This window comes from Chiloscyllium punctatum, chromosome 31, assembly GCF_047496795.1.
Source record: "Chiloscyllium punctatum isolate Juve2018m chromosome 31, sChiPun1.3, whole genome shotgun sequence".
Lineage (NCBI taxonomy): Eukaryota > Metazoa > Chordata > Chondrichthyes > Orectolobiformes > Hemiscylliidae > Chiloscyllium > Chiloscyllium punctatum.
In genome coordinates this window covers 9,564,155-9,586,637 of record NC_092769.1, presented here as the reverse complement: position 1 = coordinate 9,586,637, position 22,483 = coordinate 9,564,155, and the positions used below count along the sequence as shown (strand labels likewise).

Sequence of the window (22,483 nt, the reverse complement as noted above, 5' to 3'; positions counted from 1 at the left end):
CGAGACTGTGATTGGTGAACTTCACTTTTTATGGCCCCTTCTTATTATGTTCTTTCTTTCTCTCTTTTCAGCATTGTCTGTGAAGTGTTGGTGCACTATGGCTGCAGTATGTTTGAAAGAGTAGTTTGGAATTGCACTGTTGTTAGTTGTGAGATTACTTTATGACTCATGCCCTCGGACTGTCTCACATTTAGCATTCATGCATCTCTGTGTCTGAAAATGCATTAGGCATGCCAGTTTTGTTTGTGTTCCGTGTTAAATGCTTACTGTTTTGCGATTCGCTCAGTACATTACGAGTTAACAGGGTTTCTGAGGTAACTTCCAGCAGCAAAAATCCTCAACTGAGGGTCTGGGAAAATTTCACGGAGTATGGTCAGTCGGAGCAAAAGTAAGGAAGTCGTTCGTTTCTGCAGTGTTTCACAATACTACCTTTCCCGTGAGCAGTCGAACAGACGAAACGATTGTGTCACAGAGAGCGACGGCAAGCTCTGCTAAAAAGTAATCCTTTAAAGCCGGTGTAAGCAACACGTCGGTATTGGGGTACACCGCGTGGAATTAGATACTTCGGTGTATCTCGTCCATGCTCACCACATAGCCAAAGTTAAACAAGTCCCGTTCCCCAGCATTTGGCCCCGATCCCGCTAAACCCATCCTATCCAGAAACTCATCCGATTACCTTTGCAATTTTCTGAGTGTAATCGCCTCCTCCACTTCCTCTGGTAGCTCATTCCAAACACGCACAACATTCTGTGTGGGAAATGTGCCTCAGGTCCTTTGTCAATTTCAGCCCACTCACCTTAAACCGATGCTCTCGATTTTTCAACTCACCCCAACTTGGGTAAAACACATAAATACTCAGTTTACAACCCTTCCATAAGATCATGTCGCAGCCGTTATGCTGCGGGGAAAGTCGTCCCAGCTTATTCCACCTCGCCCTACGTTCCAAACATTGACGACATCCTTGTCTATATTTTGACATCAATTTCACGTCGTTTTTTTTACGTTTTCAAGATGTTAATTTCGCTGGACAATAACAGGCTATTGGAAACAGAAAGGTGAAACGTAGAATTGCTTCAACTTTCAGTGCTGGATGCCACCGAGCTGCAGTACGGCAGCCTCGGCTGGTTTCTGTAGTGTAGTGGTCATCACGTTCGCCTGCCACGCGAAAGGTCCCCTGTTCGAAACTGGGCAAAAACTGCTTTCTTTTTCAAGTGCAGCCTTTCACATGCACAAGAACGGAGCTTCCTTGCTTGCTTTCCCATCTTCAAACCTGCCTTCGAATTTGCTTGAACGAATCTGCTCTCGTCGTGAAATGCAAGGCAACTCCATTTAATTACTGTGCAAAGTGTTATAAAGTTTTTCTCCAACCTGGTTCTGATCATATGCCATTCTGTTTGAGAGTGCAGTTGCCGCGTTCTGATCCTTCCACGAAAAGCAGTACCGCATTTGCATTCCTTGCGCAGGCGGCCCGGTTCAAAGGCAGGGAAGAAGCTGATGCGCTGGTGTGACAGCGCACCACGAATTCCTGAACTTGTCTGTCTGTCAAACGTACCCCAAAGTCGTCTCTGAAAGGCTTCATTTGGAAGCTGTCTGTCGTTATTCAACGCGCGAGAGTTGGCACCGGAGGTCCTGAATCATGTTTTGGAGCAGTTCGCACGTTAGTGGCTCATTCAATCAGCAACAGCAATGAAAAAAAAACATACACTCTGAGAGGAACCTCCGGACCTGTGCTGTCATAGCGTCGCTAGTATTAAGGTGCGCCCCGAGATCTAAGCCATGTTGGAACTGTAACGGAGCAATCGACAGAGAGGCTACAGAATGACATCGCATCCATTTAATTTTCTTTAAATCACTCCAGAGCAGGAAAATGTTCACGGAGAGGGCGAGTGGAGAAGTGTGGCAATTGAAGCTCTGGTGAAACTCCTTCTTTGTGATTCACTCAGCAAACAGAGACGTGAAGGTGACTCAGGCGTGAGAGCTCTTCACATCGAGAACAAAAAGCAATCAAGGGCAGTTAGCACCTCTTCCGGAGTGGCGGTGGGGTGAGGTAATTACCTTTTGAGTTCTGTTACTATGTTCAGAAACTGCCTTTTAGATTGAGGTGAACAGAAACTCCATTTCTAAGAAGCACCATGGAAGTTAGCAAAATGTATTGAGTCGCTTCTCGTCGATTCCCGCACAGGTTTCCGACTCACTTGGTATCCATGTGGCTCATGTCCAGGAGTGAACATCTCTGCAGCAAATTGCACGGTTAAGGTAAAAGGCACGGAAAGTGTCATCTCGAACTGGCTCCGAGGTCAGAACATCCTCACAATGTGATCTGTCGCTCTCGGAATGTAATGCGACCTCCGGTTTTAGGGTAGAGACTTTCTTTGGGACCCTTATTCTGCAAAACAGACACAGTGACTGAATAAATGCTGCACGGTATGATTTGGAACACGGCCTGCTCAGCTTTGTGCATTTTCCCTGTAGTCCGGCGTGTTTCGTGTTCCGTGTAAACGTGTAAGTCGTCCTTTTTCGAGCAATGGGTGAAATCATTTAGCAAAGCAAGAATCGAAATTGCAGTAATGTCAAGCAGCTCATGGTTATTTGACCAAATCATAAGCGAACATATATTGTCACGCACTCACAGATACATTTGTAGCTGAAAAGAGTCCGAGAAGATAGACTCAGCTTAAAATTGATTTTTGTCTGGATTGATGGGCTATCATTATCTGCTGCGACATTGACATTGCAGCCGGGCACATCCCAGCAGCTGTGCGAGTCGGAGAGGGATCATGGAACCCTTTTCATGTGACTTTGCGTCTGTTGTTATGCAGGGGCACAATTGGAAATACAAGAAAAGGGGCGGTGCGGTCGGCTGGTAGTGTGGCCGAGCGGTCTAAGGCGCTGGATCCAGGTTCCAGTCTTGAAAGGGGCGCGGGTTCGAATCCCGCCACTGCCATTTCTGCTGTTTAACTCCAATGCTGCAGCTTGTTAAAATGCTGTTTCCGCCCCCACTGTATTGATGTTAAAAACAAAAGTAAAATGGGTTTGCTTCCCGGGGAATTAACTGTGGTGTGGGACAGTGCCACGCGGAAAATCGCAAACAGCTCTGCTGTCCCAGGCAATTTGACCGTTTTCTGGAACCGAATGGAGACTGTTATTTCATCGCTGTTGTGATGAAACACTGCAGAAACGAACGACTTCCTTACTTTTGCTCCGACTGACCATACTCCGTGAAATTTCCCCGGACCCACAGTTGAGGATTTTTGCTGCTGGAAGTTACCTCAGAAACCCTGTTAACTCGTAATGTGGTGACTCGGCTCGTCGTTATTTGGTTTTCTGGCCAATGGGAAAATCGATCCAATGAATTTCGATGTCACACGTTATTGAATTTCTCCCATTTCCTTTATTTCCGTCCTGGAGGCATCGGAACGAAAAGGGAATCTCATCGAGACTGTGATTGGTGAACTTCACTTTTTATGGCCCCTTCTTATTATGTTCTTTCTTTCTCTCTTTTCAGCATTGTCTGTGAAGTGTTGGTGCACTATGGCTGCAGTATGTTTGAAAGAGTAGTTTGGAATTGCACTGTTGTTAGTTGTGAGATTACTTTATGACTCATGCCCTCGGACTGTCTCACATTTAGCATTCATGCATCTCTGTGTCTGAAAATGCATTAGGCATGCCAGTTTTGTTTGTGTTCCGTGTTAAATGCTTACTGTTTTGCGATTCGCTCAGTACATTACGAGTTAACAGGGTTTCTGAGGTAACTTCCAGCAGCAAAAATCCTCAACTGAGGGTCTGGGAAAATTTCACGGAGTATGGTCAGTCGGAGCAAAAGTAAGGAAGTCGTTCGTTTCTGCAGTGTTTCACAATACTACCTTTCCCGTGAGCAGTCGAACAGACGAAACGATTGTGTCACAGACAGCGACGGCAAGCTCTGCTAAAAAGTAATCCTTTAAAGCCGGTGTAAGCAACACGTCGGTATTGGGGTACACCGCGTGGAATCAGATACTTCGGTGTATCTCGTCCATGCTCACCACATAGCCAAAGTTAAACAAGTCCCGTTCCCCAGCATTTGGCCCCGATCCCGCTAAACCCATCCTATCCAGAAACTCATCCGATTACCTTTGCAATTTTCTGAGTGTAATCGCCTCCTCCACTTCCTCTGGTAGCTCATTCCAAACACGCACAACATTCTGTGTGGGAAATGTGCCTCAGGTCCTTTGTCAATTTCAGCCCACTCACCTTAAACCGATGCTCTCGATTTTTCAACTCACCCCAACTTGGGTAAAACACATAAATACTCAGTTTACAACCCTTCCATAAGATCATGTCGCAGCCGTTATGCTGCGGGGAAAGTCGTCCCAGCTTATTCCACCTCGCCCTACGTTCCAAACATTGACGACATCCTTGTCTATATTTTGACATCAATTTCACGTCGTTTTTTTTACATTTTCAAGATGTTAATTTCGCTGGACAATAACAGGCTATTGGAAACAGAAAGGTGAAACGTAGAATTGCTTCAACTTTCAGTGCTGCATGCCACTGAGCTGCAGTACGGCAGCCTCGGCTGGTTTCTGTAGTGTCGTGGTCATCACGTTCGCCTGCCACGCGAAAGGTCCCCTGTTCGAAACTGGGCAAAAACTGCTTTCTTTTTCAAGTGCAGCCTTTCACATGCACAAGAACGGAGCTTCCTTGCTTGCTTTCCCATCTGCAAACCTGCCTTCGAATTTGCTTGAACGAATCTGCTCTCGTCGTGAAATGCAAGGCAACTCCATTTAATTACTGTGCAAAGCGTTATAAAGTTTTTCTCCAACCTGGTTCTGATCATATGCCATTCTGTTTGAGAGTTTAGTTGCCGCATTCTGATCCTTCCACGAAAAGCAGTACCGCATTTGCATTCCTTGCGCAGGCGGCCCGGTTCAAAGGCAGGGAAGAAGCTGATGCGCTGGTGTCACAGCGCACCACGAATTCCTGAACTTGTCTGTCTGTCAAACGTACCCCAAAGTCGTCTCTGAAAGGCTTCATTTGGAAGCTGTCTGTCGTTATTCAACGCGCGAGAGTTGGCACCGGAGGTCCTGAATCATGTTTTGGAGCAGTTCGCACGTTAGTGGCTCATTCAATCAGCAACAGCAATGAAAAAAAAAACATACACTCTGAGAGGAACCTCCGGACCTGTGCTGTCATAGCGTCGCTAGTATTAAGGTGCGCCCCGAGATCTAAGCCATGTTGGAACTGTAACGGAGCAATCGACAGAGAGGCTACAGAATGACATCGCATCCATTTAATTTTCTTTAAATCACTCCAGAGCAGGAAAATGTTCACGGAGAGGGCGAGTGGAGAAGTGTGGCAATTGAAGCTCTGGTGAAACTCCTTCTTTGTGATTCACTCAGCAAACAGAGACGTGAAGGTGACTCAGGCGTGAGAGCTCTTCACATCGAGAACAAAAAGCAATCAAGGGCAGTTAGCACCTCTTCCGGAGTGGCGGTGGGGTGAGGTAATTACCTTTTGAGTTCTGTTACTATGTTCAGAAACTGCCTTTTAGATTGAGGTGAACAGAAACTCCATTTCTAATAAGCACCATGGAAGTTAGCAAAATGTATTGAGTCGCTTCTCGTCGATTCCCGCACAGGTTTCCGACTCACTTGGTATCCATGTGGCTCATGTCCAGGAGTGAACATCTCTGCAGCAAATTGCACGGTTAAGGTAAAAGGCACGGAAAGTGTCATCTCGAACTGGCTCCGAGGTCAGAACATCCTCACAATGTGATCTGTCGCTCTCGGAATGTAATGCGACCTCCGGTTTTAGGGTAGAGACTTTCTTTGGGACCCTTATTCTGTAAAACAGACACAGTGACTGAATAAATGCTGCACGGTATGATTTGGAACACGGCCTGCTCAGCTTTGTGCATTTTCCCTGTAGTCCGGCGTGTTTCGTGTTCCGTGTAAACGTGTAAGTCGTCCTTTTTCGAGCAATGGGTGAAATCATTTAGCAAAGCAAGAATCGAAATTGCAGTAATGTCAAGCAGCTCATGGTTATTTGACCAAATCAGAAGCGAACATATATTGTCACGCACTCACAGATACATTTGTAGCTGAAAAGAGTCCGAGAAGATAGACTCAGCTTAAAATTGATTTTTGTCTGGATTGATGGGCTATCATTATCTGCTGCGATATTGACATTGCAGCCGGGCACATCCCAGCAGCTGTGCGAGTCGGAGAGGGATCATGGAACCCTTTTCATGTGACTTTGCGTCTGTTGTTATGCAGGGGCACAATTGGAAACGCAAGAAAAGGGGCGGTGCGGTCGGCTGGTAGTGTGGCCGAGCGGTCTAAGGCGCTGGATCCAGGTTCCAGTCTTGAAAGGGGCGCGGGTTCGAATCCCGCCACTGCCATTTCTGCTGTTTAACTCCAATGCTGCAGCTTGTTAAAATGCTGTTTCCGCCCCCACTGTATTGATGTTAAAAACAAAAGTAAAATGGGTTTGCTTCCCGGTGAATTAACTGTGGTGTGGGACAGTGCCACGCGGAAAATCGCAAACAGCTCTGCTGTCCCAGTCAATTTGACCGTTTTCTGGAACCGAATGGAGACTGTTATTTCATCGCTGTTGTGATGAAACACTGCAGAAACGAACGACTTCCTTACTTTTGCTCCGACTGACCATACTCCGTGAAATTTCCCCGGACCCACAGTTGAGGATTTTTGCTGCTGGAAGTTACCTCAGAAACCCTGTTAACTCGTAATGTGGTGACTCGGCTCGTCGTTATTTGGTTTTCTGGCCAATGGGAAAATCGATCCAATGAATTTCGATGTCACACGTTATTGAATTTCTCCCATTTCCTTTATTTCCGTCCTGGAGGCATCGGAACGAAAAGGGAATCTCATCGAGACTGTGATTGGTGAACTTCACTTTTTATGGCCCCTTCTTATTATGTTCTTTCTTTCTCTCTTTTCAGCATTGTCTGTGAAGTGTTGGTGCACTATGGCTGCAGTATGTTTGAAAGAGTAGTTTGGAATTGCACTGTTGTTAGTTGTGAGATTACTTTATGACTCATGCCCTCGGACTGTCTCACATTTAGCATTCATGCATCTCTGTGTCTGAAAATGCATTAGGCATGCCAGTTTTGTTTGTGTTCCGTGTTAAATGCTTACTGTTTTGCGATTCGCTCAGTACATTACGAGTTAACAGGGTTTCTGAGGTAACTTCCAGCAGCAAAAATCCTCAACTGAGGGTCTGGGAAAATTTCACGGAGTATGGTCAGTCGGAGCAAAAGTAAGGAAGTCGTTCGTTTCTGCAGTGTTTCACAATACTACCTTTCCCGTGAGCAGTCGAACAGACGAAACGATTGTGTCACAGACAGCGACGGCAAGCTCTGCTAAAAAGTAATCCTTTAAAGCCGGTGTAAGCAACACGTCGGTATTGGGGTACACCACGTGGAATCAGATACTTCGGTGTATCTCGTCCATGCTCACCACATAGCCAAAGTTAAACAAGTCCCGTTCCCCAGCATTTGGCCCCGATCCCGCTAAACCCATCCTATCCAGAAACTCATCCGATTACCTTTGCAATTTTCTGAGTGTAATCGCCTCCTCCACTTCCTCTGGTAGCTCATTCCAAACACGCACAACATTCTGTGTGGGAAATGTGCCTCAGGTCCTTTGTCAATTTCAGCCCACTCACCTTAAACCGATGCTCTCGATTTTTCAACTCACCCCAACTTGGGTAAAACACATAAATACTCAGTTTACAACCCTTCCATAAGATCATGTCGCAGCCGTTATGCTGCGGGGAAAGTCGTCCCAGCTTATTCCACCTCGCCCTACGTTCCAAACATTGACGACATCCTTGTCTATATTTTGACATCAATTTCACGTCGTTTTTTTTACGTTTTCAAGATGTTAATTTCGCTGGACAATAACAGGCTATTGGAAACAGAAAGGTGAAACGTAGAATTGCTTCAACTTTCAGTGCTGGATGCCACTGAGCTGCAGTACGGTAGCCTCGGCTGGTTTCTGTAGTGTAGTGGTCATCACGTTCGCCTGCCACGCGAAAGGTCCCCTGTTCGAAACTGGGCAAAAACTGCTTTCTTTTTCAAGTGCAGCCTTTCACATGCACAAGAACGGAGCTTCCTTGCTTGCTTTCCCATCTGCAAACCTGCCTTCGAATTTGCTTGAACGAATCTGCTCTCGTCGTGAAATGCAAGGCAACTCCATTTAATTACTGTGCAAAGCGTTATAAAGTTTTTCTCCAACCTGGTTCTGATCATATGCCATTCTGTTTGAGAGTGCAGTTGCCGCGTTCTGATCCTTCCACGAAAAGCAGTACCGCATTTGCATTCCTTGCGCAGGCGGCCCGGTTCAAAGGCAGGGAAGAAGCTGATGCGCAGGTGTGACAGCGCACCACGAATTCCTGAACTTGTCTGTCTGTCAAACGTACCCCAAAGTCGTCTCTGAAAGGCTTCATTTGGAAGCTGTCTGTCGTTATTCAACGCGCGAGAGTTGGCACCGGAGGTCCTGAATCATGTTTTGGAGCAGTTCGCACGTTAGTGGCTCATTCAATCAGCAACAGCAATGAAAAAAAAACATACACTCTGAGAGGAACCTCCGGACCTGTGCTGTCATAGCGTCGCTAGTATTAAGGTGCGCCCCGAGATCTAAGCCATGTTGGAACTGTAACGGAGCAATCGACAGAGAGGCTACAGAATGACATCGCATCCATTTAATTTTCTTTAAATCACTCCAGAGCAGGAAAATGTTCACGGAGAGGGCGAGTGGAGAAGTGTGGCAATTGAAGCTCTGGTGAAACTCCTTCTTTGTGATTCACTCAGCAAACAGAGACGTGAAGGTGACTCAGGCGTGAGAGCTCTTCACATCGAGAACAAAAAGCAATCAAGGGCAGTTAGCACCTCTTCCGGAGTGGCGGTGGGGTGAGGTAATTACCTTTTGAGTTCTGTTACTATGTTCAGAAACTGCCTTTTAGATTGAGGTGAACAGAAACTCCATTTCTAATAAGCACCATGGAAGTTAGCAAAATGTATTGAGTCGCTTCTCGTCGATTCCCGCACAGGTTTCCGACTCACTTGGTATCCATGTGGCTCATGTCCAGGAGTGAACATCTCTGCAGCAAATTGCACGGTTAAGGTAAAAGGCACGGAAAGTGTCATCTCGAACTGGCTCCGAGGTCAGAGCATCCTCACAACGTGATCTGTCGTTCTCGGAATGTAATGCGACCTCCGGTTTTAGGGTAGAGAACTTTCTTTGGGACCCTTATTCTGCAAAACAGACACAGTGACTGAATAAATGCTGCACGGTATGATTTGGAACACGGCCTGCTCAGCTTTGTGCATTTTCCCTGTAGTCCGGCGTGTTTCGTGTTCCGTGTAAACGTGTAAGTCGTCCTTTTTCGAGCAATGGGTGAAATCATTTAGCAAAGCAAGAATCGAAATTGCAGTAATGTCAAGCAGCTCATGGTTATTTGACTAAATCATAAGCGAACATATATTGTCACGCACTCACAGATACATTTGTAGCTGAAAAGAGTCCGAGAAGATAGACTCAGCTTAAAATTGATTTTTGTCTGGATTGATGGGCTATCATTATCTGCTGCGACATTGACATTGCAGCCGGGCACATCCCAGCAGCTGTGCGAGTCGGAGAGGGATCATGGAACCCTTTTCATGTGACTTTGCGTCTGTTGTTATGCAGGGGCACAATTGGAAATACAAGAAAAGGGGCGGTGCGGTCGGCTGGTAGTGTGGCCGAGCGGTCTAAGGCGCTGGATCCAGGTTCCAGTCTTGAAAGGGGCGCGGGTTCGAATCCCGCCACTGCCATTTCTGCTGTTTAACTCCAATGCTGCAGCTTGTTAAAATGCTGTTTCCGCCCCCACTGTATTGATGTTAAAAACAAAAGTAAAATGGGTTTGCTTCCCGGGGAATTAACTGTGGTGTGGGACAGTGCCACGCGGAAAATCGCAAACAGCTCTGCTGTCCCAGGCAATTTGACCGTTTTCTGGAACCGAATGGAGACTGTTATTTCATCGCTGTTGTGATGAAACACTGCAGAAACGAACGACTTCCTTACTTTTGCTCCGACTGACCATACTCCGTGAAATTTCCCCGGACCCACAGTTGAGGATTTTTGCTGCTGGAAGTTACCTCAGAAACCCTGTTAACTCGTAATGTGGTGACTCGGCTCGTCGTTATTTGGTTTTCTGGCCAATGGGAAAATCGATCCAATGAATTTCGATGTCACACGTTATTGAATTTCTCCCATTTCCTTTATTTCCGTCCTGGAGGCATCGGAACGAAAAGGGAATCTCATCGAGACTGTGATTGGTGAACTTCACTTTTTATGGCCCCTTCTTATTATGTTCTTTCTTTCTCTCTTTTCAGCATTGTCTGTGAAGTGTTGGTGCACTATGGCTGCAGTATGTTTGAAAGAGTAGTTTGGAATTGCACTGTTGTTAGTTGTGAGATTACTTTATGACTCATGCCCTCGGACTGTCTCACATTTAGCATTCATGCATCTCTGTGTCTGAAAATGCATTAGGCATGCCAGTTTTGTTTGTGTTCCGTGTTAAATGCTTACTGTTTTGCGATTCGCTCAGTACATTACGAGTTAACAGGGTTTCTGAGGTAACTTCCAGCAGCAAAAATCCTCAACTGAGGGTCGGGGAAAATTTCACGGAGTATGGTCAGTCGGAGCAAAAGTAAGGAAGTCGTTCGTTTCTGCAGTGTTTCACAATACTACCTTTCCCGTGAGCAGTCGAACAGACGAAACGATTGTGTCACAGAGAGCGACGGCAAGCTCTGCTAAAAAGTAATCCTTTAAAGCCGGTGTAAGCAACACGTCGGTATTGGGGTACACCGCGTGGAATCAGATACTTCGGTGTATCTCGTCCATGCTCACCACATAGCCAAAGTTAAACAAGTCCCGTTCCCCAGCATTTGGCCCCGATCCCGCTAAACCCATCCTATCCAGAAACTCATCCGATTACCTTTGCAATTTTCTGAGTGTAATCGCCTCCTCCACTTCCTCTGGTAGCTCATTCCAAACACGCACAACATTCTGTGTGGGAAATGTGCCTCAGGTCCTTTGTCAATTTCAGCCCACTCACCTTAAACCGATGCTCTCGATTTTTCAACTCACCCCAACTTGGGTAAAACACATAAATACTCAGTTTACAACCCTTCCATAAGATCATGTCGCAGCCGTTATGCTGCGGGGAAAGTCGTCCCAGCTTATTCCACCTCGCCCTACGTTCCAAACATTGACGACATCCTTGTCTATATTTTGACATCAATTTCACGTCGTTTTTTTTACATTTTCAAGATGTTAATTTCGCTGGACAATAACAGGCTATTGGAAACAGAAAGGTGAAACGTAGAATTGCTTCAACTTTCAGTGCTGGATGCCACTGAGCTGCAGTACGGCAGCCTCGGCTGGTTTCTGTAGTGTAGTGGTCATCACGTTCGCCTGCCACGCGAAAGGTCCCCTGTTCGAAACTGGGCAAAAACTGCTTTATTTTTCAAGTGCTGCCTTTCACATGCACAAGAACGGAGCTTCCTTGCTTGCTTTCCCATCTGCAAACCTGCCTTCGAATTTGCTTGAACGAATCTGCTCTCGTCGTGAAATGCAAGGCAACTCCATTTAATTACTGTGCAAAGCGTTATAAAGTTTTTCTCCAACCTGGTTCTGATCATATGCCATTCTGTTTGAGAGTTTAGTTGCCGCATTCTGATCCTTCCACGAAAAGCAGTACCGCATTTGCATTCCTTGCGCAGGCGGCCCGGTTCAAAGGCAGGGAAGAAGCTGATGCGCTGGTGTCACAGCGCACCACGAATTCCTGAACTTGTCTGTCTGTCAAACGTACCCCAAAGTCGTCTCTGAAAGGCTTCATTTGGAAGCTGTCTGTCGTTATTCAACGCGCGAGAGTTGGCACCGGAGGTCCTGAATCATGTTTTGGAGCAGTTCGCACGTTAGTGGCTCATTCAATCAGCAACAGCAATGAAAAAAAAAACATACACTCTGAGAGGAACCTCCGGACCTGTGCTGTCATAGCGTCGCTAGTATTAAGGTGCGCCCCGAGATCTAAGCCATGTTGGAACTGTAACGGAGCAATCGACAGAGAGGCTACAGAATGACATCGCATCCATTTAATTTTCTTTAAATCACTGACGAGCAGGAAAATGTTCACGGAGAGGGCGAGTGGAGAAGTGTGGCAATTGAAGCTCTGGTGAAACTCCTTCTTTGTGATTCACTCAGCAAACAGAGACGTGAAGGTGACTCAGGCGTGAGAGCTCTTCACATCGAGAACAAAAAGCAATCAAGGGCAGTTAGCACCTCTTCCGGAGTGGCGGTGGGGTGAGGTAATTACCTTTTGAGTTCTGTTACTATGTTCAGAAACTGCCTTTTAGATTGAGGTGAACAGAAACTCCATTTCTAATAAGCACCATGGAAGTTAGCAAAATGTATTGAGTCGCTTCTCGTCGATTCCCGCACAGGTTTCCGACTCACTTGGTATCCATGTGGCTCATGTCCAGGAGTGAACATCTCTGCAGCAAATTGCACGGTTAAGGTAAAAGGCACGGAAAGTGTCATCTCGAACTGGCTCCGAGGTCAGAGCATCCTCACAATGTGATCTGTCGCTCTCGGAATGTAATGCGACTTCCGGTTTTAGGGTAGAGAACTTTCTTTGGGACCCTTATTCTGCAAAACAGACACAGTGACTGAATAAATGCTGCACGGTATGATTTGGAACACGGCCTGCTCAGCTTTGTGCATTTTCCCTGTAGTCCGGCGTGTTTCGTGTTCCGTGTAAACGTGTAAGTCGTCCTTTTTCGAGCAATGGGTGAAATCATTTAGCAAAGCAAGAATCGAAATTGCAGTAATGTCAAGCAGCTCATGGTTATTTGACCAAATCAGAAGCGAACATATATTGTCACGCACTCACAGATACATTTGTAGCTGAAAAGAGTCCGAGAAGATAGACTCAGCTTAAAATTGATTTTTGTCTGGATTGATGGGCTATCATTATCTGCTGCGATATTGACATTGCAGCCGGGCACATCCCAGCAGCTGTGCGAGTCGGAGAGGGATCATGGAACCCTTTTCATGTGACTTTGCGTCTGTTGTTATGCAGGGGCACAATTGGAAATGCAAGAAAAGGGGCGGTGCGGTCGGCTGGTAGTGTGGCCGAGCGGTCTAAGGCGCTGGATCCAGGTTCCAGTCTTGAAAGGGGCGCGGGTTCGAATCCCGCCACTGCCATTTCTGCTGTTTAACTCCAATGCTGCAGCTTGTTAAAATGCTGTTTCCGCCCCCACTGTATTGATGTTAAAAACAAAAGTAAAATGGGTTTGCTTCCCGGTGAATTAACTGTGGTGTGGGACAGTGCCACGCGGAAAATCGCAAACAGCTCTGCTGTCCCAGTCAATTTGACTGTTTTCTGGAACCGAATGGAGACTGTTATTTCATCGCTGTTGTGATGAAACACTGCAGAAACGAACGACTTCCTTACTTTTGCTCCGACTGACCATACTCCGTGAAATTTCCCCGGACCCACAGTTGAGGATTTTTGCTGCTGGAAGTTACCTCAGAAACCCTGTTAACTCGTAATGTGGTGACTCGGCTCGTCGTTATTTGGTTTTCTGGCCAATGGGAAAATCGATCCAATGAATTTCGATGTCACACGTTATTGAATTTCTCCCATTTCCTTTATTTCCGTCCTGGAGGCATCGGAACGAAAAGGGAATCTCATCGAGACTGTGATTGGTGAACTTCACTTTTTATGGCCCCTTCTTATTATGTTCTTTCTTTCTCTCTTTTCAGCATTGTCTGTGAAGTGTTGGTGCACTATGGCTGCAGTATGTTTGAAAGAGTAGTTTGGAATTGCACTGTTGTTAGTTGTGAGATTACTTTATGACTCATGCCCTCGGACTGTCTCACATTTAGCATTCATGCATCTCTGTGTCTGAAAATGCATTAGGCATGCCAGTTTTGTTTGTGTTCCGTGTTAAATGCTTACTGTTTTGCGATTCGCTCAGTACATTACGAGTTAACAGGGTTTCTGAGGTAACTTCCAGCAGCAAAAATCCTCAACTGAGGGTCTGGGAAAATTTCACGGAGTATGGTCAGTCGGAGCAAAAGTAAGGAAGTCGTTCGTTTCTGCAGTGTTTCACAATACTACCTTTCCCGTGAGCAGTCGAACAGACGAAACGATTGTGTCACAGACAGCGACGGCAAGCTCTGCTAAAAAGTAATCCTTTAAAGCCGGTGTAAGCAACACGTCGGTATTGGGGTACACCGCGTGGAATCAGATACTTCGGTGTATCTCGTCCATGCTCACCACATAGCCAAAGTTAAACAAGTCCCGTTCCCCAGCATTTGGCCCCGATCCCGCTAAACCCATCCTATCCAGAAACTCATCCGATTACCTTTGCAATTTTCTGAGTGTAATCGCCTCCACCACTTCCTCTGGTAGCTCATTCCAAACACGCACAACATTCTGTGTGGGAAATGTGCCTCAGGTCCTTTGTCAATTTCAGCCCACTCACCTTAAACCGATGCTCTCGATTTTTCAACTCACCCCAACTTGGGTAAAACACATAAATACTCAGTTTACAACCCTTCCATAAGATCATGTCGCAGCCGTTATGCTGCGGGGAAAGTCGTCCCAGCTTATTCCACCTCGCCCTACGTTCCAAACATTGACGACATCCTTGTCTATATTTTGACATCAATTTCACGTCGTTTTTTTTACGTTTTCAAGATGTTAATTTCGCTGGACAATAACAGGCTATTGGAAACAGAAAGGTGAAACGTAGAATTGCTTCAACTTTCAGTGCTGGATGCCACTGAGCTGCAGTACGGCAGCCTCGGCTGGTTTCTGTAGTGTAGTGGTCATCACGTTCGCCTGCCACGCGAAAGGTCCCCTGTTCGAAACTGGGCAAAAACTGCTTTCTTTTTCAAGTGCAGCCTTTCACATGCACAAGAACGGAGCTTCCTTGCTTGCTTTCCCATCTGCAAACCTGCCTTCGAATTTGCTTGAACGAATCTGCTCTCGTCGTGAAATGCAAGGCAACTCCATTTAATTACTGTGCAAAGCGTTATAAAGTTTTTCTCCAACCTGGTTCTGATCATATGCCATTCTGTTTGAGAGTGCAGTTGCCGCGTTCTGATCCTTCCACGAAAAGCAGTACCGCATTTGCATTCCTTGCGCAGGCGGCCCGGTTCAAAGGCAGGGAAGAAGCTGATGCGCAGGTGTGACAGCGCACCACGAATTCCTGAACTTGTCTGTCTGTCAAACGTACCCCAAAGTCGTCTCTGAAAGGCTTCATTTGGAAGCTGTCTGTCGTTATTCAACGCGCGAGAGTTGGCACCGGAGGTCCTGAATCATGTTTTGGAGCAGTTCGCACGTTAGTGGCTCATTCAATCAGCAACAGCAATGAAAAAAAAACATACACTATGAGAGGAACCTCCGGACCTGTGCTGTCATAGCGTCGCTAGTATTAAGGTGCGCCCCGAGATCTAAGCCATGTTGGAACTGTAACGGAGCAATCGACAGAGAGGCTACAGAATGACATCGCATCCATTTAATTTTCTTTAAATCACTCCAGAGCAGGAAAATGTTCACGGAGAGGGCGAGTGGAGAAGTGTGGCAATTGAAGCTCTGGTGAAACTCCTTCTTTGTGATTCACTCAGCAAACAGAGACGTGAAGGTGACTCAGGCGTGAGAGCTCTTCACATCGAGAACAAAAAGCAATCAAGGGCAGTTAGCACCTCTTCCGGAGTGGCGGTGGGGTGAGGTAATTACCTTTTGAGTTCTGTTACTATGTTCAGAAACTGCCTTTTAGATTGAGGTGAACAGAAACTCCATTTCTAATAAGCACCATGGAAGTTAGCAAAATGTATTGAGTCGCTTCTCGTCGATTCCCGCACAGGTTTCCGACTCACTTGGTATCCATGTGGCTCATGTCCAGGAGTGAACATCTCTGCAGCAAATTGCACGGTTAAGGTAAAAGGCACGGAAAGTGTCATCTCGAACTGGCTCCGAGGTCAGAGCATCCTCACAATGTGATCTGTCGCTCTCGGAATGTAATGCGACCTCCGGTTTTAGGGTAGAGAACTTTCTTTGGGACCCTTATTCTGCAAAACAGACACAGTGACTGAATAAATGCTGCACGGTATGATTTGGAACACGGCCTGCTCAGCTTTGTGCATTTTCCCTGTAGTCCGGCGTGTTTCGTGTTCCGTGTAAACGTGTAAGTCGTCCTTTTTCGAGCAATGGGTGAAATCATTTAGCAAAGCAAGAATCGAAATTGCAGTAATGTCAAGCAGCTCATGGTTATTTGACTAAATCATAAGCGAACATATATTGTCACGCACTCACAGATACATTTGTAGCTGAAAAGAGTCCGAGAAGATAGACTCAGCTTAAAATTGATTTTTGTCTGGATTGATGGGCTATCATTATCTGCTGCGACATTGACATTGCAGCCGGGCACATCCCAGCAGCTGTGCGAGTCGGAGAGGGATCATGGAACCCTTTTCATGTGACTTTGCGTCTGTTGTTATGCAGGGGCACAATTGGAAATACAAGAAAAGGGGCGGTGCGGTCGGCTGGTAGTGTGGCCGAGCGGTCTAAGGCGCTGGATCCAGGTTCCAGTCTTGAAAGGGGCGCGGGTTCGAATCCCGCCACTGCCATTTCTGCTGTTTAACTCCAATGCTGCAGCTTGTTAAAATGCTGTTTCCGCCCCCACTGTATTGATGTTAAAAACAAAAGTAAAATGGGTTTGCTTCCCGGGGAATTAACTGTGGTGTGGGACAGTGCCACGCGGAAAATCGCAAACAGCTCTGCTGTCCCAGGCAATTTGACCGTTTTCTGGAACCGAATGGAGACTGTTATTTCATCGCTGTTGTGATGAAACACTGCAGAAACGAACGACTTCCTTACTTTTGCTCCGACTGACCATACTCCGTGAAATTTCCCCGGACCCACAGTTGAGGATTTTTGCTGCTGGAAGTTACCTCAGAAACCCTGTTAACTCGTAATGTGGTGACTCGGCTCGTCGTTATTTGGTTTTCTGGCCAATGGGAAAATCGATCCAATGAATTTCGATGTCACACCTTATTGAATTTCTCCCATTTCCTTTATTTCCGTCCTGGAGGCATCGGAACGAAAAGGGAATCTCATCGAGACTGTGATTGGTGAACTTCACTTTTTATGGCCCCTTCTTATTATGTTCTTTCTTTCTCTCTTTTCAGCATTGTCTGTGAAGTGTTGGTGCACTATGGCTGCAGTATGTTTGAAAGAGTAGTTTGGAATTGCACTGTTGTTAGTTGTGAGATTACTTTATGACTCATGCCCTCGGACTGTCTCACATTTAGCATTCATGCATCTCTGTGTCTGAAAATGCATTAGGCATGCCAGTTTTGTTTGTGTTCCGTGTTAAATGCTTACTGTTTTGCGATTCGCTCAGTACATTACGAGTTAACAGGGTTTCTGAGGTAACTTCCAGCAGCAAAAATCCTCAACTGAGGGTCTGGGAAAATTTCACGGAGTATGGTCAGTCGGAGCAAAAGTAAGGAAGTCGTTCGTTTCTGCAGTGTTTCACAATACTACCTTTCCCGTGAGCAGTCGAACAGACGAAACGATTGTGTCACAGACAGCGACGGCAAGCTCTGCTAAAAAGTAATCCTTTAAAGCCGGTGTAAGCAACACGTCGGTATTGGGGTACACCGCGTGGAATCAGATACTTCGGTGTATCTCGTCCATGCTCACCACATAGCCAAAGTTAAACAAGTCCCGTTCCCCAGCATTTGGCCCCGATCCCGCTAAACCCATCCTATCCAGAAACTCATCCGATTACCTTTGCAATTTTCTGAGTGTAATCGCCTCCTCCACTTCCTCTGGTAGCTCATTCCAAACACGCACAACATTCTGTGTGGGAAATGTGCCTCAGGTCCTTTGTCAATTTCAGCCCACTCACCTTAAACCGATGCTCTCGATTTTTCAACTCACCCCAACTTGGGTAAAACACATAAATACTCAGTTTACAACCCTTCCATAAGATCATGTCGCAGCCGTTATGCTGCGGGGAAAGTCGTCCCAGCTTATTCCACCTCGCCCTACGTTCCAAACATTGACGACATCCTTGTCTATATTTTGACATCAATTTCACGTCGTTTTTTTTACGTTTTCAAGATGTTAATTTCGCTGGACAATAACAGGCTATTGGAAACAGAAAGGTGAAACGTAGAATTGCTTCAACTTTCAGTGCTGGATGCCACTGAGCTGCAGTACGGCAGCCTCGGCTGGTTTCTGTAGTGTAGTGGTCATCACGTTCGCCTGCCACGCGAAAGGTCCCCTGTTCGAAACTGGGCAAAAACTGCTTTCTTTTTCAAGTGCAGCCTTTCACATGCACAAGAACGGAGCTTCCTTGCTTGCTTTCCCATCTGCAAACCTGCCTTCGAATTTGCTTGAACGAATCTGCTCTCGTCGTGAAATGCAAGGCAACTCCATTTAATTACTGTGCAAAGCGTTATAAAGTTTTTCTCCAACCTGGTTCTGATCATATGCCATTCTGTTTGAGAGTGCAGTTGCCGCGTTCTGATCCTTCCACGAAAAGCAGTACCGCATTTGCATTCCTTGCGCAGGCGGCCCGGTTCAAAGGCAGGGAAGAAGCTGATGCGCAGGTGTGACAGCGCACCACGAATTCCTGAACTTGTCTGTCTGTCAAACGTACCCCAAAGTCGTCTCTGAAAGGCTTCATTTGGAAGCTGTCTGTCGTTATTCAACGCGCGAGAGTTGGCACCGGAGGTCCTGAATCATGTTTTGGAGCAGTTCGCACGTTAGTGGCTCATTCAATCAGCAACAGCAATGAAAAAAAAACATACACTCTGAGAGGAACCTCCGGACCTGTGCTGTCATAGCGTCGCTAGTATTAAGGTGCGCCCCGAGATCTAAGCCATGTTGGAACTGTAACGGAGCAATCGACAGAGAGGCTACAGAATGACATCGCATCCATTTAATTTTCTTTAAATCACTCCAGAGCAGGAAAATGTTCACGGAGAGGGCGAGTGGAGAAGTGTGGCAATTGAAGCTCTGGTGAAACTCCTTCTTTGTGATTCACTCAGCAAACAGAGACGTGAAGGTGACTCAGGCGTGAGAGCTCTTCACATCGAGAACAAAAAGCAATCAAGGGCAGTTAGCACCTCTTCCGGAGTGGCGGTGGGGTGAGGTAATTACCTTTTGAGTTCTGTTACTATGTTCAGAAACTGCCTTTTAGATTGAGGTGAACAGAAACTCCATTTCTAATAAGCACCATGGAAGTTAGCAAAATGTATTGAGTCGCTTCTCGTCGATTCCCGCACAGGTTTCCGACTCACTTGGTATCCATGTGGCTCATGTCCAGGAGTGAACATCTCTGCAGCAAATTGCACGGTTAAGGTAAAAGGCACGGAAAGTGTCATCTCGAACTGGCTCCGAGGTCAGAACATCCTCACAATGTGATCTGTCGCTCTCGGAATGTAATGCGACCTCCGGTTTTAGGGTAGAGACTTTCTTTGGGACCCTTATTCTGCAAAACAGACACAGTGACTGAATAAATGCTGCACGGTATGATTTGGAACACGGCCTGCTCAGCTTTGTGCATTTTCCCTGTAGTCCGGCGTGTTTCGTGTTCCGTGTAAACGTGTAAGTCGTCCTTTTTCGAGCAATGGGTGAAATCATTTAGCAAAGCAAGAATCGAAATTGCAGTAATGTCAAGCAGCTCATGGTTATTTGACCAAATCAGAAGCGAACATATATTGTCACGCACTCACAGATACATTTGTAGCTGAAAAGAGTCCGAGAAGATAGACTCAGCTTAAAATTGATTTTTGTCTGGATTGATGGGCTATCATTATCTGCTGCGATATTGACATTGCAGCCGGGCACATCCCAGCAGCTGTGCGAGTCGGAGAGGGATCATGGAACCCTTTTCATGTGACTTTGCGTCTGTTGTTATGCAGGGGCACAATTGGAAATGCAAGAAAAGGGGCTGTGCGGTCGGCTGGTAGTGTGGCCGAGCGGTCTAAGGCGCTGGATCCAGGTTCCAGTCTTGAAAGGGGCGCGGGTTCGAATCCCGCCACTGCCATTTCTGCTGTTTAACTCCAATGCTGCAGCTTGTTAAAATGCTGTTTCCGCCCCCACTGTATTGATGTTAAAAACAAAAGTAAAATGGGTTTGCTTCCCGGGGAATTAACTGTGGTGTGGGACAGTGCCACGCGGAAAATCGCAAACAGCTCTGCTGTCCCAGGCAATTTGACCGTTTTCTGGAACCGAATGGAGACTGTTATTTCATCGCTGTTGTGATGAAACACTGCAGAAACGAACGACTTCCTTACTTTTGCTCCGACTGACCATACTCCGTGAAATTTCCCCGGACCCACAGTTGAGGATTTTTGCTGCTGGAAGTTACCTCAGAAACCCTGTTAACTCGTAATGTGGTGACTCGGCTCGTCGTTATTTGGTTTTCTGGCCAATGGGAAAATCGATCCAATGAATTTCGATGTCACACGTTATTGAATTTCTCCCATTTCCTTTATTTCCGTCCTGGAGGCATCGGAACGGAAAGGGAATCTCATCGAGACTGTGATTGGTGAACTTCACTTTTTATGGCCCCTTCTTATTATGTTCTTTCTTTCTCTCTTTTCAGCATTGTCTGTGAAGTGTTGGTGCACTATGGCTGCAGTATGTTTGAAAGAGTAGTTTGGAATTGCACTGTTGTTAGTTGTGAGATTACTTTATGACTCATGCCCTCGGACTGTCTCACATTTAGCATTCATGCATCTCTGTGTCTGAAAATGCATTAGGCATGCCAGTTTTGTTTGTGTTCTGTGTTAAATGCTTACTGTTTTGCGATTCGCTCAGTACATTACGAGTTAACAGGGTTTCTGAGGTAACTTCCAGCAGCAAAAATCCTCAACTGAGGGTCTGGGAAAATTTCACGGAGTATGGTCAGTCGGAGCAAAAGTAAGGAAGTCGTTCGTTTCTGCAGTGTTTCACAATACTACCTTTCCCGTGAGCAGTCGAACAGACGAAACGATTGTGTCACAGACAGCGACGGCAAGCTCTGCTAAAAAGTAATCCTTTAAAGCCGGTGTAAGCAACACGTCGGTATTGGGGTACACCGCGTGGAATCAGATACTTCGGTGTATCTCGTCCATGCTCACCACATAGCCAAAGTTAAACAAGTCCCGTTCCCCAGCATTTGGCCCCGATCCCGCTAAACCCATCCTATCCAGAAACTCATCCGATTACCTTTGCAATTTTCTGAGTGTAATCGCCTCCTCCACCTCCTCTGGTAGCTCATTCCAAACACGCACAACCTTCTGTGTGGGAAATGTGCCTCAGGTCCTTCGTCAATTTCAGCCCACTCACCTTAAACCGATGCTCTCGATTTTTCAACTCACCCCAACTTGGGTAAAACACATAAATACTCAGTTTACAACCCTTCCATAAGATCATGTCGCAGCCGTTATGCTGCGGGGAAAGTCGTCCCAGCTTATTCCACCTCGCCCTACGTTCCAAACATTGACGACATCCTTGTCTATATTTTGACATCAATTTCACGTCGTTTTTTTTACGTTTTCAAGATGTTAATTTCGCTGGACAATAACAGGCTATTGGAAACAGAAAGGTGAAACGTAGAATTGCTTCAACTTTCAGTGCTGGATGCCACTGAGCTGCAGTACGGCAGCCTCGGCTGGTTTCTGTAGTGTAGTGGTCATTGCGTTCGCCTGCCCCGCGAAAGGTCCCCTGTTCGAAACTGGGCAAAAACTGCTTTCTTTTTCAAGTGCAGCCTTTCACATGCACAAGAACGGAGCTTCCTTGCTTGCTTTCCCATCTGCAAACCTGCCTTCGAATTTGCTTGAACGAATCTGCTCTCGTCGTGAAATGCAAGGCAACTCCATTTAATTACTGTGCAAAGCGTTATAAAGTTTTTCTCCAACCTGGTTCTGATCATATGCCATTCTGTTTGAGAGTGCAGTTGCCGCGTTCTGATCCTTCCACGAAAAGCAGTACCGCATTTGCATTCCTTGCGCAGGCGGCCCGGTTCAAAGGCAGGGAAGAAGCTGATGCGCTGGTGTGACAGCGCACCACGAATTCCTGAACTTGTCTGTCTGTCAAACGTACCCCAAAGTCGTCTCTGAAAGGCTTCATTTGGAAGCTGTCTGTCGTTATTCAACGCGCGAGAGTTGGCACCGGAGGTCCTGAATCATGTTTTGGAGCAGTTCGCACGTTAGTGGCTCATTCAATCAGCAACAGCAATGAAAAAAAAAACATACACTATGAGAGGAACCTCCGGACCTGTGCTGTCATAGCGTCGCTAGTATTAAGGTGCGCCCCGAGATCTAAGCCATGTTGGAACTGTAACGGAGCAATCGGCAGAGAGGCTACAGAATGACATCGCATCCATTTAATTTTCTTTAAATCACTCCAGAGCAGGAAAATGTTC

At 46.3% G+C, this 22,483-nt stretch overlaps 11 non-coding genes across 11 annotated transcripts; all 11 read left to right on the top strand.

The window, feature by feature from the left end:
* The first annotated feature begins 1,124 nt into the window (after positions 1-1,124).
* Positions 1,125-1,197, top strand: trnag-gcc (transfer RNA glycine (anticodon GCC)). Its single transcript has one exon. It is a non-coding gene; the product is annotated as a tRNA-Gly (tRNA).
* A 1,665-nt stretch (positions 1,198-2,862) lies between these two features.
* trnal-cag (transfer RNA leucine (anticodon CAG)) lies at positions 2,863-2,944 on the top strand. The gene has a single exon. It is a non-coding gene; the product is annotated as a tRNA-Leu (tRNA).
* Positions 2,945-6,297: 3,353 nt separating this feature from the next.
* trnal-cag (transfer RNA leucine (anticodon CAG)) lies at positions 6,298-6,379 on the top strand. Its single transcript has one exon. It is a non-coding gene; the product is annotated as a tRNA-Leu (tRNA).
* A 1,614-nt stretch (positions 6,380-7,993) lies between these two features.
* On the top strand, positions 7,994-8,066 carry trnag-gcc (transfer RNA glycine (anticodon GCC)). Its single transcript has one exon. It is a non-coding gene; the product is annotated as a tRNA-Gly (tRNA).
* A 1,666-nt stretch (positions 8,067-9,732) lies between these two features.
* trnal-cag (transfer RNA leucine (anticodon CAG)) lies at positions 9,733-9,814 on the top strand. The gene has a single exon. It is a non-coding gene; the product is annotated as a tRNA-Leu (tRNA).
* A 1,614-nt stretch (positions 9,815-11,428) lies between these two features.
* Positions 11,429-11,501, top strand: trnag-gcc (transfer RNA glycine (anticodon GCC)). Its single transcript has one exon. It is a non-coding gene; the product is annotated as a tRNA-Gly (tRNA).
* Positions 11,502-13,168: 1,667 nt separating this feature from the next.
* trnal-cag (transfer RNA leucine (anticodon CAG)) lies at positions 13,169-13,250 on the top strand. Its single transcript has one exon. It is a non-coding gene; the product is annotated as a tRNA-Leu (tRNA).
* A 1,614-nt stretch (positions 13,251-14,864) lies between these two features.
* trnag-gcc (transfer RNA glycine (anticodon GCC)) lies at positions 14,865-14,937 on the top strand. The gene has a single exon. It is a non-coding gene; the product is annotated as a tRNA-Gly (tRNA).
* Positions 14,938-16,603: 1,666 nt separating this feature from the next.
* On the top strand, positions 16,604-16,685 carry trnal-cag (transfer RNA leucine (anticodon CAG)). Its single transcript has one exon. It is a non-coding gene; the product is annotated as a tRNA-Leu (tRNA).
* A 1,614-nt stretch (positions 16,686-18,299) lies between these two features.
* On the top strand, positions 18,300-18,372 carry trnag-gcc (transfer RNA glycine (anticodon GCC)). The gene has a single exon. It is a non-coding gene; the product is annotated as a tRNA-Gly (tRNA).
* Positions 18,373-20,037: 1,665 nt separating this feature from the next.
* Positions 20,038-20,119, top strand: trnal-cag (transfer RNA leucine (anticodon CAG)). The gene has a single exon. It is a non-coding gene; the product is annotated as a tRNA-Leu (tRNA).
* The last annotated feature ends 2,364 nt before the right edge of the window (positions 20,120-22,483 follow it).